Genomic DNA, 13,893 nt, shown 5'->3' on the forward strand with positions numbered 1-13,893 from the left:
CAAAGGATAAATCCCTCTTTTTTCCCTGTATGAATTCAGCTAATATTCATCAATCCCATTGATCCAGGTATTCTGCATCCTAGAAACATGCCAAATATTTCTGACATTGTAGGGGTAAGGAAAAAATAAAAAGAATAAAAGAATAATTGGCAACTTTGCAGCCTCCAAATTAAGAGAAAAGAAGAACAGAAACTGAATATGGTAGGAAAAAAACCAACCCCAAAGGAAAGAAGAAGAAAAATGCTGCACTGAATAACATTTTCCCTTTTAGTTTAAACAGGATTTTCTTTTTAGCCTCTTCTGAGGACTTCTTCTGGGTATAATTCTCTCCAATAGGCCTGCTAGTGATGTTGTGTTTTTACCGTAATTTGTTAGTCAAGCATGAACCAGGACCTCTGTGGGTTCCCATTCCCAGCCTTTTTGAAGGCTAAATAGTTCCATTCTCTGCACTCATCTGCTGCCACAGGAGAAGAAAAAAAATGTAGGAAATTTGGATCCGTCTAAGCCTGGCTTGGAAATTATGCCTTGGGTGATGAAGCCGGACTGTGTTATTCCAGCTGACATTTCTATTTAGCATAGTTAGAGTTAAATGCCAATATCTGGCATTGTACACTGCAATTAGCAGTATCATTTGTTCTCATCTGAGCACTTCAAGGAGTTTTTTGTTCTGTTTTTGTGAACAACTTGTTGCGATGCATTTTTACTGAAATTTTATAGAAAAAAAAATCTATGTTAAGATAAAAAATGGCTTTTTGTTGTTGCAGTTGTTCTTCTGATAGCTATAAGCCATAGTGCATAAAAGACAGATGCTTCTACCAACGCCGTGAAGTTTCCTAAGGACAATGCTGTTTCAAAAATGCTTGCAGTGTAGTTAGTAACCTCAAGTCTCACTTAGCCTCTTGTAAATAAGAGCCAAAGTCTTGGTCTTGCTCTGAGCACAGCATGGGCAGCCTTGGGAAGTTAGAGAGCTCTGGGTGGATGCTGTCTGCCAGCCTGGAGCTTGCTGCAGGATCCAATCCAAATTTGCCTTGCAGTCACCAGCCTTGTTCTTCCTTGTATCATTCAGCTGCTCCGAGCCAGAACCAGAACTGGGCCCCACGTTGCTCTGACACCGCTTCGCAGCCTCTGCTCTCGAGCCCCATGCAAAAGCCAAGAGAAGAAAATTCACCAGGGCTGCAGCCAGGAAGTCTGCTCTGAATGGCTGTGGGCATTGTACCTGTCTTGAGAGCTTAGTATTTGTGAAATGTTTTGAGTCCTCTGGAGGGTGGGTGCAGGCTAAGTCACAAAGGGTATTTTTGGGGCTGCAGAATACACCCTGGTGGCCTGTAGACACAGCTGCCTCTGCAGACACTGGGAGCATTTACACACGAAGGATGACAGCAGCCAGGACCAACATGAAATAGCCACGGGAGGACTTTGAAAAAGTTTTAAGTAAGAGACATGGAGGGCTGTTAACACTCAGGGCCAGACCCCGACCCTCCCACTGGGCAGGCGTGCAGCCCAGCCGGAACCGTGTCGCCTGGCGGGGCTCCATACCAGGGAACAATAATCACGTCTAAGCATGGCTGGCCTGCCTGGGTGGCAGTGCTGGCGTCCGGGGCTCTGCAGACAGCACACAGCTGAGAGGTCACCGAGGTTTTAAGGCTGTTCACCACAGGGCAGACATTCACTGACGAACGGCTGCAGAGGAGATGTGGGGGTGTTTGGTGGGGCACGAGAAGACAGAAGGGTCCTGTCTGCCCTGGCTGTGCCTGGGGTTGGTTGGGACACAAGGTCTGAACATGGGGCAGCCTGATGCTGAGCTGGCCTGGGGCTGGTGGGGAGTGGTTCAATCCCAGGTATATCCCAATGGCCCTGGTGCTATGGAGTGGTTGTCCATGCATCCCTCTGCTTTCCTTCAAGAGGTGTTTTGGAGGATTAGGGGATCTGAACCCCTGCCTCCCAGAGCTGGTCCACATACCCCACAGCCCTCTATGTGCACGCCTGATGGGACATAACCCCAGGAAATTGTTGCAGCCTGGACTCCTGTGTTCACCACTGTCTACATCTTTAGCCACTTGGCCCCTGCTGGATCGTGTGGCCCCTTGCTGGCACTGCCTTCTCCCCACTGCTCATGCCCTTGGCTGGGGGACCCACGGCTGGGACCCCCCGATGCACCTCCCCAACAAACGCCTCTCTTCCTCCCTGCTGCTCGTGCCCACCCCAGCTTCTAGCACACACACTCGCTTGCATAAGAAACACAAACCTAAAATGCAATACATGAATTAAGTTAATTATCCAATTAATTGTAGCTACAACACATCTGCTATTGTTTCACGGGCTCTTCTCAAAATTTAAAACAGATTTAAGGGAAAAAAAGGCAAAACAAAATACAAAAAAAGATCTCTCTGCCAGGGCAAATCCTCAGCATGCTATGAACAAATAAGACATCTGTTTAAAGTAAATTTGGGCTGGGGAGGATGGACTGGAGACAATAACAAGAGCGAGAAATAATAATGACAAGGCGAAATCCCAAAGAACTACACTCCCACTTTGAGCCAGAGGCAGCTCTCTTGTTGCTATGCAGGATTCTTCAATAGAATCTGCGAGCAAGTTAGCTGATCTTCTGAAAGTTAAATCGTAGTAAAACCATCAGAAAAGCTGTCAAGCCCTGTGTCTTCATGGTGTTTGTGATCAGAGGTGGTCGGGATGTAGGGGGGTGGAGTGAGAGGAATTAAATCTATGACTAAACATTTTTCACAGCAACAAAAGGACGGCGATTAAGAGATAAATTAATGCTCTGGCAACGCTTCCTGTTTTGAAGGATGCGGCAGTGGGTAATGAATGGCTGTGTTTGGAGCGAGCCTGAAGAGCCTCTTGCAGAGCTCTCTGCTCAGGCCAAACTGCAATAAACTGACCCTCCTCGTCTCCATCTCCTGCAGGAAATGGACTTAAAAAATCTTTGGCAACCTCTGCGCCCCCTTTTTCCCCAGGGTTGTTGTCGATCGTTTGATCTTTCCCTCTTTCTCTCTCTCCCCCGCTTCTAACCTTTTCCAATTCCCCCTCCCCTTGGAGTCTGAAGTCTATTTTCGGTGCTCTGCTGTTGAAAGGCTTTGAAAGTTTTGTTTTCAGCAAAATATTTCCTTGAGAGCTCCCGCCCTGTTCCCTGCTCCACACTGTGGGCTTGCAGGTTATGTTTAATGCCCCCTGGAGCGAGTCACGGGGCCCCTCTGCAGCCTGCTCCAGACCGCAAGTGACAATACATGCCCTGCTTATTTCCAGGAGCCGCTCTGAGAGGTGGCTGTGCCTTCAGGCTCGCATGGAGTGTCTGTGACATCTCTGGGTCAGTTCCAAGAGCGTAGCCAAGTCACCTCCGTGACATGGAGGGGCAAGGACAGACTGGTAGGGGAAGAAGGGATGGGACCCAGCATGTCTAACTGGGTAGTTTATAGAAGGGCAGGTCCCCCTTTTTTCCTCCCACTTTGGTGTGTGTGGCAGTGCCTCTGGGAAATGCTGTGAGCAGGGAAGGGCTGGCTGGGACCCCTGTGGTTACCCCTTGTGCTGAAACTCGGGTGAGACGAAAAACAACACTTGCCACCACGGTGTCTGAATGGGCAGCTGTCCCCGGTCCCTGGGGGACACATTGTCCAGCGCAGCCTGAGCAGCCTGGCACAGAGGGCTGGAGCCCCGTGTCGGTCGCTGTCTGTGCTGGAGCCCCGTGTCGGTGTCGGCGCTGGAGCCCCGTGTCGGTGTTTCTGTTGGAGCCCCGTGTCGGTGTCTGTGCTGGGGCCCCGTGTTGGTGTCGGTGCTGGGGCCCCGTGTCCGTGCTGGAGCCCCGTGTCGGTGTCCGTGCTGGAGCACCATGCCCGCCGGCCTTTGGCTGCAGCGGGAAAAGGCTGCCCGGCAGCACCGCCACCTTCCTCCCCCAGCGGCTGCTCAGGAACACAAAACAATTTCCTTGGGATCGGTGCCCGCTTCCTCCCCGAATGAGCTGTGAACAAGGGTTTCCTTGCTGCCACTGCGTCCCACCCATATCCTCCTGAGCCCACCCTTCCAATGTGACAGCACAAACTCCCGAAGGAAGCGTTCAACCAGAAGTTCAGCTGGGGAGGCTCAACTGGGCCTGCTAGGCCATGGCTGGAGCAGAGGGGGAAAGGCAACCTCCCTGCAAAACAAAGCAGAGCTTCACACGAACAAGAGGAGCTCGCTCGCTTTGACATGGCTGTTCCTCCGTGCCAAGGTTTACCATGGCTCTGGGGGTGTTGGTTTCCTGCTGTGCACCGACTGAGGGGGTCCTTGGCTTAGCAAAAGGCTGCTAAAGCTTTCATTCTGCCTGATGCAACTTCACTTGCCAGTACAATGATTTCAATGTACTTTTTTCCTCCAAAACCAGGTAATAATTGAGGGTCTTTTGTGTTTGACGCCCCAGAAGAGAAGGTGTTCATTGTACATTGTGTGTAATGGGCTGTGTGTGCAGCAGTTTGCTGTCACTCCCCAGCGCAGCTGAGAGCTTCTGTAGGGCTCCATCAGACACAGGGCAGGGGGAGCCCCAGTCCCTGCTGTGTGGTCTCTGCTCTTCAGGAAATCCATTTAACCTGCCACTTGAGAATTTGTCCAGGCACAGAAGAGACATCCCTAGGTGGCAGATTCCTCAGTGGAACAGGTATTGGCCATTCCTTGCTGCTGGATGCAATCTGGATGCGCACTGACACTGCTCTGCTCTGTGCCACAGGAAAGGGATTAAAAGCAAAGTGTTGACACTCAGACAGCCCCACACAGAGCCACAGACACTCACAGCCACATGCCCACAGCTTCCTTAGCCATCCTGTCTCAAAGGGATCCAGCTACTCCAGTGAGAAAAGAGATGTGCAGATACCCCATGCTCCATCATGTAGAGGCTGGAAGAAGAGGCAGGAGAAACTGGGAAAAACACAGGTGGCACTGTCCTCAGGCTGCAGAGCTCAGAGGCAGGGCTGCCAGCCTGCCAGCTCCCTTCTGAAGCTACCTGGATGCCTGGCCAAGCTTAGTTACATCCTGTCAAAGTGGTTTTAATGAGAAAGGATTGTAGAAATGGTCCTGAGCCCAGAGCCTTGATTTCCCCTAGTGAACCAAGTCCTGGCAGCACAGAGCTGTATTACTTCTCCCCTCCCAGCCTCTGACAGGGCACCTTTTGCTTGTGGCTGGCAAGTGCAATAAAAATTAGGAACTCAGAGGAAATAGCCTATTTTTTTCTCCCTCCTTTCTTTGTTTTTTCAGCTGTAGTAAGCTGGGCACCCCTTTCCTCTTCTGAAAGGTGTTGCAGAGGCTATATTAAACCTTCAAAACCATCTCCCATTAGCACCACCTTCCTGACGACAGGGTGTGGTGGGGGCTTGTTTGAATGGCCCTGCAGGAAGGGGTGCGGGGACACCTCTGTGCCCCTGTGCCAGCACCCCAGGCAGGAACTGATCAGCTCCTGCAGGGCTGTGCTGGGCCCAGGGTGACTTGCTTGACCCCAGGAGAGAGGAAATGCTGTCCCCTCTACCTGGCTGCAGAATTGGGAAAGGAAAAAATACGTTCACCCCTTTAGAGACCAGAGAGAGACATTTCAAGAGATTCGTGTTTTCAGATCAATGTGCAGATAAAGGGAGGTGGATATTCTAGGAAGCAAATGGTAATGATTAGAGTTTTAAGTCTTAAGTAGTCATTTTGTCATAAAAGACTGAATTTGTATGCTTCAGAAAAATAGTCTTTTCCTCTCAGTTGATGATAGGTTTCCTTGAATTGCCATAATTATTCATCTTTTTATGAATGCATAAGAGACAATGACATGTGATTAAATCTCTGCCCAGGGCTTCCTTTCTGAAGATCATAGAGATACATAGAAATCCCTCTCAGCTCTCTGAAAGGTTTTTAATCCTGTCCCTGGCTGCTGTATATACATATCATTCAGCACAGGCATGTATAGAGAATTCCACAAGCTATAGGTGGTTATACACATGGCTGTGAAAGTAATAAACTTCAATTCAGCCCCACTGGTATTGCAGTCTGTTATCTTAGAGAATATCATGTGTTATGCCACAAATTACAGCCAAAAACTAACAGCTTTGGAGAGAGTTTGTGATTTTAAAAAATTAATGAAATTTAATCTTCCTATAAAAGAGCTAAAAAACCCCATTTTAATAATTTCACTTGAAAATTGTGGTTGGGGGTAGAATTGTTTGGTTTTCTTTGGAAGGTAACAAAGCAAGAAATTTAGTGATGGGGGATTCATTTTGAGGAATATTGTCTGGAGAGGGTATAAAGGACACCTTTTATGTCCTCTCAACACTGGTTACAGCCATAGCTTGAGCACAGCTACATTTTATCACATTTTTGTGAGTGACGAAAGCTGGTACAGAGTCCATGATGCCAGCACAGCATGCACTGCTGGGGGAAGGTTTCACTGGAGGTTTTCCTGCCCATTAACTCTGCCAAACCAGCAGACACAGCTTTCCCAAAGTGCACAGTGTGACCGTGGGGCACCTTGGCAGTGGTGCTTGGCTGGGGGGACCACTGCAGGCTGGACACACTGCAGGCTGCTGGAGATACATTTTTTGCTAGGTTACAGTAAAATAAGAAATGAGGCCAGCCCTTGTTTAGGTCCATAATGAGGCACAAACACACCTAGGTCCTACAGTGCTGGAGGTCTCCTAGCTCTGCAGCTGATACAAAGATGTTCCTCAGCCAGCCTTGGGGTACAAAGTGAATGACAGGGTGTCAGAGCAAAAGGGATTCTCATAACTCCCTGCCAGTCTGTGCTTCTATTGCATCACACAGGAGCATGGATGCATTTGCAGTCATCTGAGGAGATGGTGCTGAACCATTAGCCACTTGTGAGAACCTTGTGTGCACTCATTTGTGCGAGTCAAATGATAGTTCCACCACACTGCTGGCAGTTTTTGGGAGGCCAGAAAGCAGCCCAGGCCTCGCAGTGCCAGTGGTGGGTCCACAATTCTGCCCCTCCCCAAGCACAACAATGCCATGTTGTCAATATGTGATCATTCAACATCAACAGCCTCCCCTTCTCTCCCTTCTCTCTCCCTTTATCTTCCCCAGTATTGTAGCATAAATGCCAGAATGTACAACTCCAGTTTGAGATTAAATGCCACCCTCATTGCAAAGGAGAAAGATCAGCTTTTTTCATTGGAAATATCCAGAGAAAAATATTCTTGTTTGTTTTCTGTTCTTGCTAAAATTTTAGCAACCAATCCTTGTTTCTGTTTTTTATTCATTGCAAATTGTCCAGCAGAAGAATAAAGGTTAGTGTATGCCATCCATTCTATTCATATATCGAGAACTTTAGACTTGAAAAGACCAGAAAGATTCAAGTTTGCCCTGTGCATATCAGAGGGCTCGTAATCAGCTCTGCTGAAAGTCAAAACCATGGCACAGGTGACTTCTTATCTGAGATACATCATCTGTGGTCAGCTCAGAGTGTGGATAGGAAAATCCCTTTGGCTAAGGGTGTCTGCCTCTTCCTGTACTGTGGAAGACCTAAACCATCCCACAATCTTCTTATAAAGTGGAAGGGGTACTTCGGCCACACACAGTTGCTTTTGGTACGACAGCCAGGTGATTAAGTCCCTTGTTTAGCTGAAGGAACTGGATTCTAACTGTTGGAGGATTTAAAGTCACTAGTCCAATTGGACAGAAGTCAGTGGATTTTTATTTAATTGTGGGAACTTCTTGCAATGAGTTTCTGAGTAAATGTATCCGTGACTTACTTGAGATTAATGTTTTGTGATGAATTTAATGCTATTTGAGAAAAGAACTTGTCCTGGGAGCCTTTCCAGCTCTATCCTAGCTGAGATTCCCAAGCCAGGTGGGAATCCCCATCCCCATGGTGCTTGGTCAGAACTCCAGGGGCAATTCAGACAGGATGGCTTTGCCATGTGTGGACAGAAAACTCTGCTGTGAGGAATGTGCACAAGGAAATATCATGTCCAACAAAGGAGTGTCTTTCGAGCTGGATGTCAGATTAAGAGGATGGCTTTGGAGGCTGGGACCTTACATCTGCCCCAGGCTTGTCTCAGGTACCAGCATCTGCCATGTGATCTGTCCTTGGAGCCTGGGTATGTTTGGGCATTTGGTCCTTAGAACTCCTCAGTCACAGCATACGGTACTGTTGGCCTGTGATTAGCCAGCCAATGCACACAGGGACATTACTGCTTCTGGGATGGGTGCCAAGGCTTGATACATGGAGAAATGATGACTAAACCAGGAGAATCTCTCTGGAGCATGGCATACCTCAAACTGCCCAGGGCCAAAACAGGAGCAAACTGGTCAGGCAGGGTAGAGAAACGATGAGGGATTGACAGAAAATGTGAGGTAATTGCTCAGAAAACTAAGGGATGGTAATAAGAAGGGGAATTAGAAATGGCTAAGAAGAAAAAAGCTTGTTACCAAACATTTGCTTGCTTTCAGAACTGAATGTCACAAACAAGTACTTAAAGCTCTGAAAATGTGGGTAGTTGGTTTTCTTTGTTACTGCTTTTTGCCAAGAGGAAACTAAGGGAGTCTAATCCACTCCTCCTTGGCATGCCCTTGAATCATTACTCAAGAACAATCCTAATGAAATAACTGGGATCATATTAGTGAAAAATTGATTTAAGACTCTCTTTTAATAGCCCGAGTAAACACACTGGCCTTCACAAACCACAGAAGGGCTGTGGAGCCTGTCATTATGAGATTTCCAGGTTATTTCTGTGGAGACATCTGTGCCTTTCCAGGATGCTTATTTGTATCAGACACCTCCACCAAATCCTTAGTATGTAACCATGTGTGTTTGGCTTTGAAGTCAATCAGCTGAAGTACTGGTGTCAGTCCATGTCTCAAAGCCTGCGCTGCTGTGAATGCTGACATCTGACATCTAGCGATGGAGACAGTTGGAGAGATCATCAGAGCCCTGTGTTGCAATTTCAGGAAAATCCATATGTAAGGGGAGAAGAATTCTGGAGGGACAGACTGGAACAATTGTAAATATTTTGCTTTTAGAAAATGAAGATTGTCTTTTCCAAATGGAGACAGCTGGTAGGTACTTGAGAGTTGTATAGTGACAGCAGCATTTTCTTGGAGCATTCTCAATTGAATTACACAAGTCTCTCTGTTCACTTCAGGAGCATCACTACTGAAACTGTGTCCCAGAGCTTGCTAGGACCCTCTGAAAAAGGTTCTTTCAAATCCTTGCTGTTTAATCCTTTGATAGCTACAATGTGCCACTGGGTTCTCCTGGCTTACATATACATCAGTATATGAAATTCCCAAAAGTTTCTGAACAGAGCACTCACTGGTAGCACGTCAGAGTTGCTTTGTTGGCCAGATGTGAATTTTTTGCACAATTTGCAGAATTTTCAAATATTTCACTCCTTAATTAACTAGATGCAGACTTAATTAAGTAGATATAAACATATCTTAAATCAGCTACCTACAGATCTGTCCAGTAACTTATTAGAATTTTCCTATAAGATAAATCTTTATCTCAAAAGCCATTCAGTTAAATATTTATGCAGTGAGCAGAAGGAGAATCCAAATAATTTCCTGTGGGGCTCCTCTCTTGCTTTCCCTTATTGTACTTGTCCTTACAGAACTCAAATATATTCCTCTAATTTTAAAAGGTAAAATATGTTTTTCAATGATTTTTAATGTTTTTGATAACATTTTGTTTGAGGAATGGGAAGAGAGGGGGAAAGCTGGAACAGGAGCATAGAGGAAAGGGCTGGAGATCTGCATGATTTATAACAAGGAAGCAGTTTTCCCAAGGAAGAACACATGATAGGAGCTGAAGGACAGGCAAGGGGACTTTTGGAGGGATCTGTGTTACTGTGAGGCTGCAGTTCACTCAGTGCCTTTCAATGTGAGTCCTTTCCACTCCTCAGCAGCAAACCAGTGAAGCCACTGGGGATTCACAAGCTTTAGTTGCAAAAGTGTAGCCTGCACGTGGTTGCCCATCCAAGCTGAGAATCCAGACCCTGAAGCATAAGTCCAACAATTTGAATTTATAAGTGCAGCTAAAGAATGTGCTTAACAGCAGTGATCAAATCAGTTACAAAGTCATGTAAGACCATGACCCTCCTGCTTCTTCCAGTCAGATGCTGTTCTCTAGGCCATGTTATCTCTTGCAATGCAAGCAGGCTGGATTAATTAGGGCTATGTTTTCTCTATTGTGACTTCAGGGAGGTTATAAGAAGGATGAATTTGTCCCTGAGGACAGGCCCAATTCGTAAATGTAATGTCCTTGTCTGTTTCAGTGTGCCATGACTCTAGAGCTGGCTCAAGGTTTCTCAGCAGTGCAGGAAAAACTAATTCTGCTGCTTCAAAATTGAGGGCAAACTGTCCTGCAAAGTATGCATTTAGACTGTGGCTGCAGCAAAGGGCATTTCTGAGAAGGTGAGAGGGCAGAGACCTAAGTGAAGTGAAGACCTTTGGCTGTTTGGGGATTATTTGGAGCCTTGGTTAGGGAAAATCAAAAAGATGGGGAAATGAAAGTTCTTTCATTTCCAGGAAAGGATCCATGGGATGCTCAGGACAGATGGAGAAGAAGGGTTGAGAGGTATCAGTGAAAGACCTGGAAGAGATGATCAGAAGAGGCATTCAGCAGCTGTTGGAAGAAGGCTTTTCCCTTTCCCTTAGCCCAGCACCTTATGATTCTTCCCTCCTCCTCAGTTCTCTCTCTACCTGCATGTAAGGAGGCTGGAAGTGCCCCAGCTGGAAGTCATGGACGTGTTTTTCTTTGAGCAGCAGAGCTGGAGCAGCCAGTTTCCTCAAGCATTACTGGGGCTTGCATTGGATTGTCAGGTATCTAATAAGATGTAAGTGCTGATCTGTTTTTCCCTCTGTGGACATACATAATATCCCTTTCCCAGGAGGATCTTCACTGTCTAATAAGGGTCACATTCACATTGCAGCCTTCACCTCCACAGGGCCACTAATTGGGTTTTTCTCCTCTAGCCAGCTGCCAATTTTCATAAAATGTGGTGGAATTTAATACCTTGGAGACCTCCTATTGTCTGTCAAATTTGTTTGAAATTGGTCAACAGGTTCAAAAGTTACTGGTGAGGGAGAAGCACAGCTGAGTGCAGATAGACAGGTGAAGAGACACACACTTGAGAGTGATACTGCAGCGCTACCTCTTTGGAAATCTGAACTAAAACAAATGGATAGACACTCTGGCCAATGCTGCTGTTCTCTGCTGTGTGACAACTGCAACCATAATGCCCCCAAGCATCAGCAGGATGAGTCTATATCCTTTTGCCATGTTGAGAAGTATCTTTTCCTTGCAAAAAACCATAGAGTGCTTCTTCTGGGCAAACCTGTCCATCTGACTTAAGGCTCCTTTATACTGAATGTTCAGTTTCCGATTTTTTACGTGCCATCCTTCTCTGTGCAAAATTACTAATGCCGGTATATGTGGATATGTCCTGAGCAAAAAAATGGTCTTCAGAGCCCAATCAATCTTACCTGTGCCTTGCAAGGTGAGGATAAGAACATTAAGCCCACATGTTTTCTGAGCAGCAGCAGCAAAGCAACACCATCAACAAAGCTTCTTGCTTAAAACACTGCATCTTCAGCTGGTGCAGGATTGTTGCACAATCAGTTGAAGCTGTGCTTATATTGCATGGGTTATCTGGGTATTCCCAATCTTGCCCCAAGAGCCAGCTGCTTCTGTATGGGCCTGACTGCAAGGATGTGCTAGTCAATGGGATTTCAGGTTGGATTTCCAATGAATCAGACACTTCAGTGAGTGCAGCTCTGACATCCTCAAGTGGCATTTTCCAGGGATTCTCTTCATGGGGGTTTCTGGGCTGAAGCTTGGTGTTATAATTTTAACACAATTCTTACACATTTTCATCCCAGCCAGTGGCACTGGGAATATTTTAATGAAGCATAGAAATCTCTAATTCTTGTTAGGATCCCGCTAAGTTCTTTGCCTTTATAATTATCTTGTGGGTTAGCTCAGTCAGTACAAAACTATAAGACAAGAAAAACATCCCTGGGTCTATGCTGGAGTCAAATAACTCAGTAGTGCATTTGAATGCAATAGGAAGTGGAAGTTTAGGATCAGACAGTTCAGATTAGCAGGCCAATGAACCCTCCCCAGTGGCCAATGAGCTGTGCAATTCATGATGCTGCTCTACTTGTGCTTTTGTCAGAGGTTATGAATCAGAAGCATTTTTGACAGCACAGCACAATTTCTGCATTCACAGCCCAGAAAGCCAAAATGAGCGAGGTGGTAGCACAAAAATTAGTTTGTTTTCTAAAACCTTCCAGCTCCACTCAAAGCTTCTGAGTCACTCTGAAAATCTCACTGGAGAGAAATGAGATGCTCAAAAAACTCAGCTGCTGGATGACTGGGAATGTTGATCTTAAAAATGTATCTTGTGTTTATCAGACAGGAATCTAAGGACTTGACTCCTTGAGGGCAATGTTTATACCTTATTCAGCATGAGACCAGTGTGCTGTTGTCACTGATTTTTGAGAGAGATGTTGAAACATGTCTTATGAGAAACCTTTGGATTCAAAGGTCTAGCTGGACTGCAAGATGAGCTGTAGAGTGATTCAGAGGAGGCTGAGCACATTGAGGAATGAACTGTCCTACCTAGTCTGCCCTTAGCAGTCTAAGGTTCTGTTCAGGGATCAAAGCCACATTTTTGGTGGGGACAGTCTTCCGCACTTGCACACAGGTGAGCTGTTTGCTCTCCATACAGTGGAAAATACAGGTATTTCTGTCATAAGAGGCTTTCAGTGAATGAGTGAATGGAACTGTGATTTTACTTCTGCTGTTGAACCCAGCAGGAGCACCTTCTCAGCCCCAATGCTGCTCTTAAATACAGTTTGGGGGATGGTAATGGAGTAGGGAGTCTGACCCTTATGGTCTGATCCTGCTTCACTGCAGGCAGGGAGAGATGAAATAGCACAGGAGTTCATTGAACTTTGCAGCACAGACCCATGTTTGGCACTCATTGAGTATCTGAAGCCCTGATGCATCACAGTTGTATGGATATGGCAGGCTGGACTTCAAGCGAAATCCAGACAAACTGATATGCCAGATTTGTTCATTAGAAAATTTCCCTTCTTGGTTTGTGTGTGTCAATGATCTCTGGTGCCAGTGAGAGAGATTGTGCAATTTCCATCCTATGAAACCTGCAGGAAAACTCTACTTGTGAACAAATACGTATACACCAATCTTTTTTTCAACTCCTAGGCTGGAACTGTGGTTAACTGTACACAACAGTACAGCTCTGTCAATATTCTATCCTAAGCAAGTGTATTTTCACAGCTCTGTGCAATTTATCTGCCTGGGAAATGGTGAAACTGCTGATCTCATACATAAAGCTGTTTTGAGAGAGCTCAGTGGAAGGTGCAATAGAAAAGTTGCCCAGAATTACCCCCCAGACAACTGGAGAAACCACAGTGCTGATGATGATATGAGTTTCATATGATTAAAGCTAGTTTGCAATAGTTGGTGAAAATGAGCACCTCCAAGTAAACTTGTGAGGTTTTGCTTTCTTGAGTTACTTTGCACTAACACTCATGTCAGATTTATAAATACCATGATCATGGTGACTTCCAGAGGAACAGATCCTAAAGTGAGAGTGTCCCGCCTCTGGATGGGCAGCATCAAATTCTTCCTTAATAAGCTGCTCTTATTTAGACCAGCTGCAAAACTAGCATGCCAGTGCAAATTTCCTGTTTTGCTGACAATATTGCTTGTGAGCCTAGTTGTGTTTACAGTGCCTAAATCCCTTCCTCTAGAGTCTGATCTTGGTTAGGTCTTGGTGACTTTGGATCTCTCTTCAGCCTCCAGAGCAACTCCATTGAATTTGAGTGCTTCCACTGAAAGCTTCACTTCATTGCAATATAAAACCAGTCAGACAGTAAAGTCACATCCCTGGA

The sequence above is a fragment of the Melospiza melodia genome, chromosome 3, assembly GCF_035770615.1.
Source record: "Melospiza melodia melodia isolate bMelMel2 chromosome 3, bMelMel2.pri, whole genome shotgun sequence".
Classification (NCBI taxonomy): Eukaryota; Metazoa; Chordata; class Aves; order Passeriformes; family Passerellidae; genus Melospiza; species Melospiza melodia.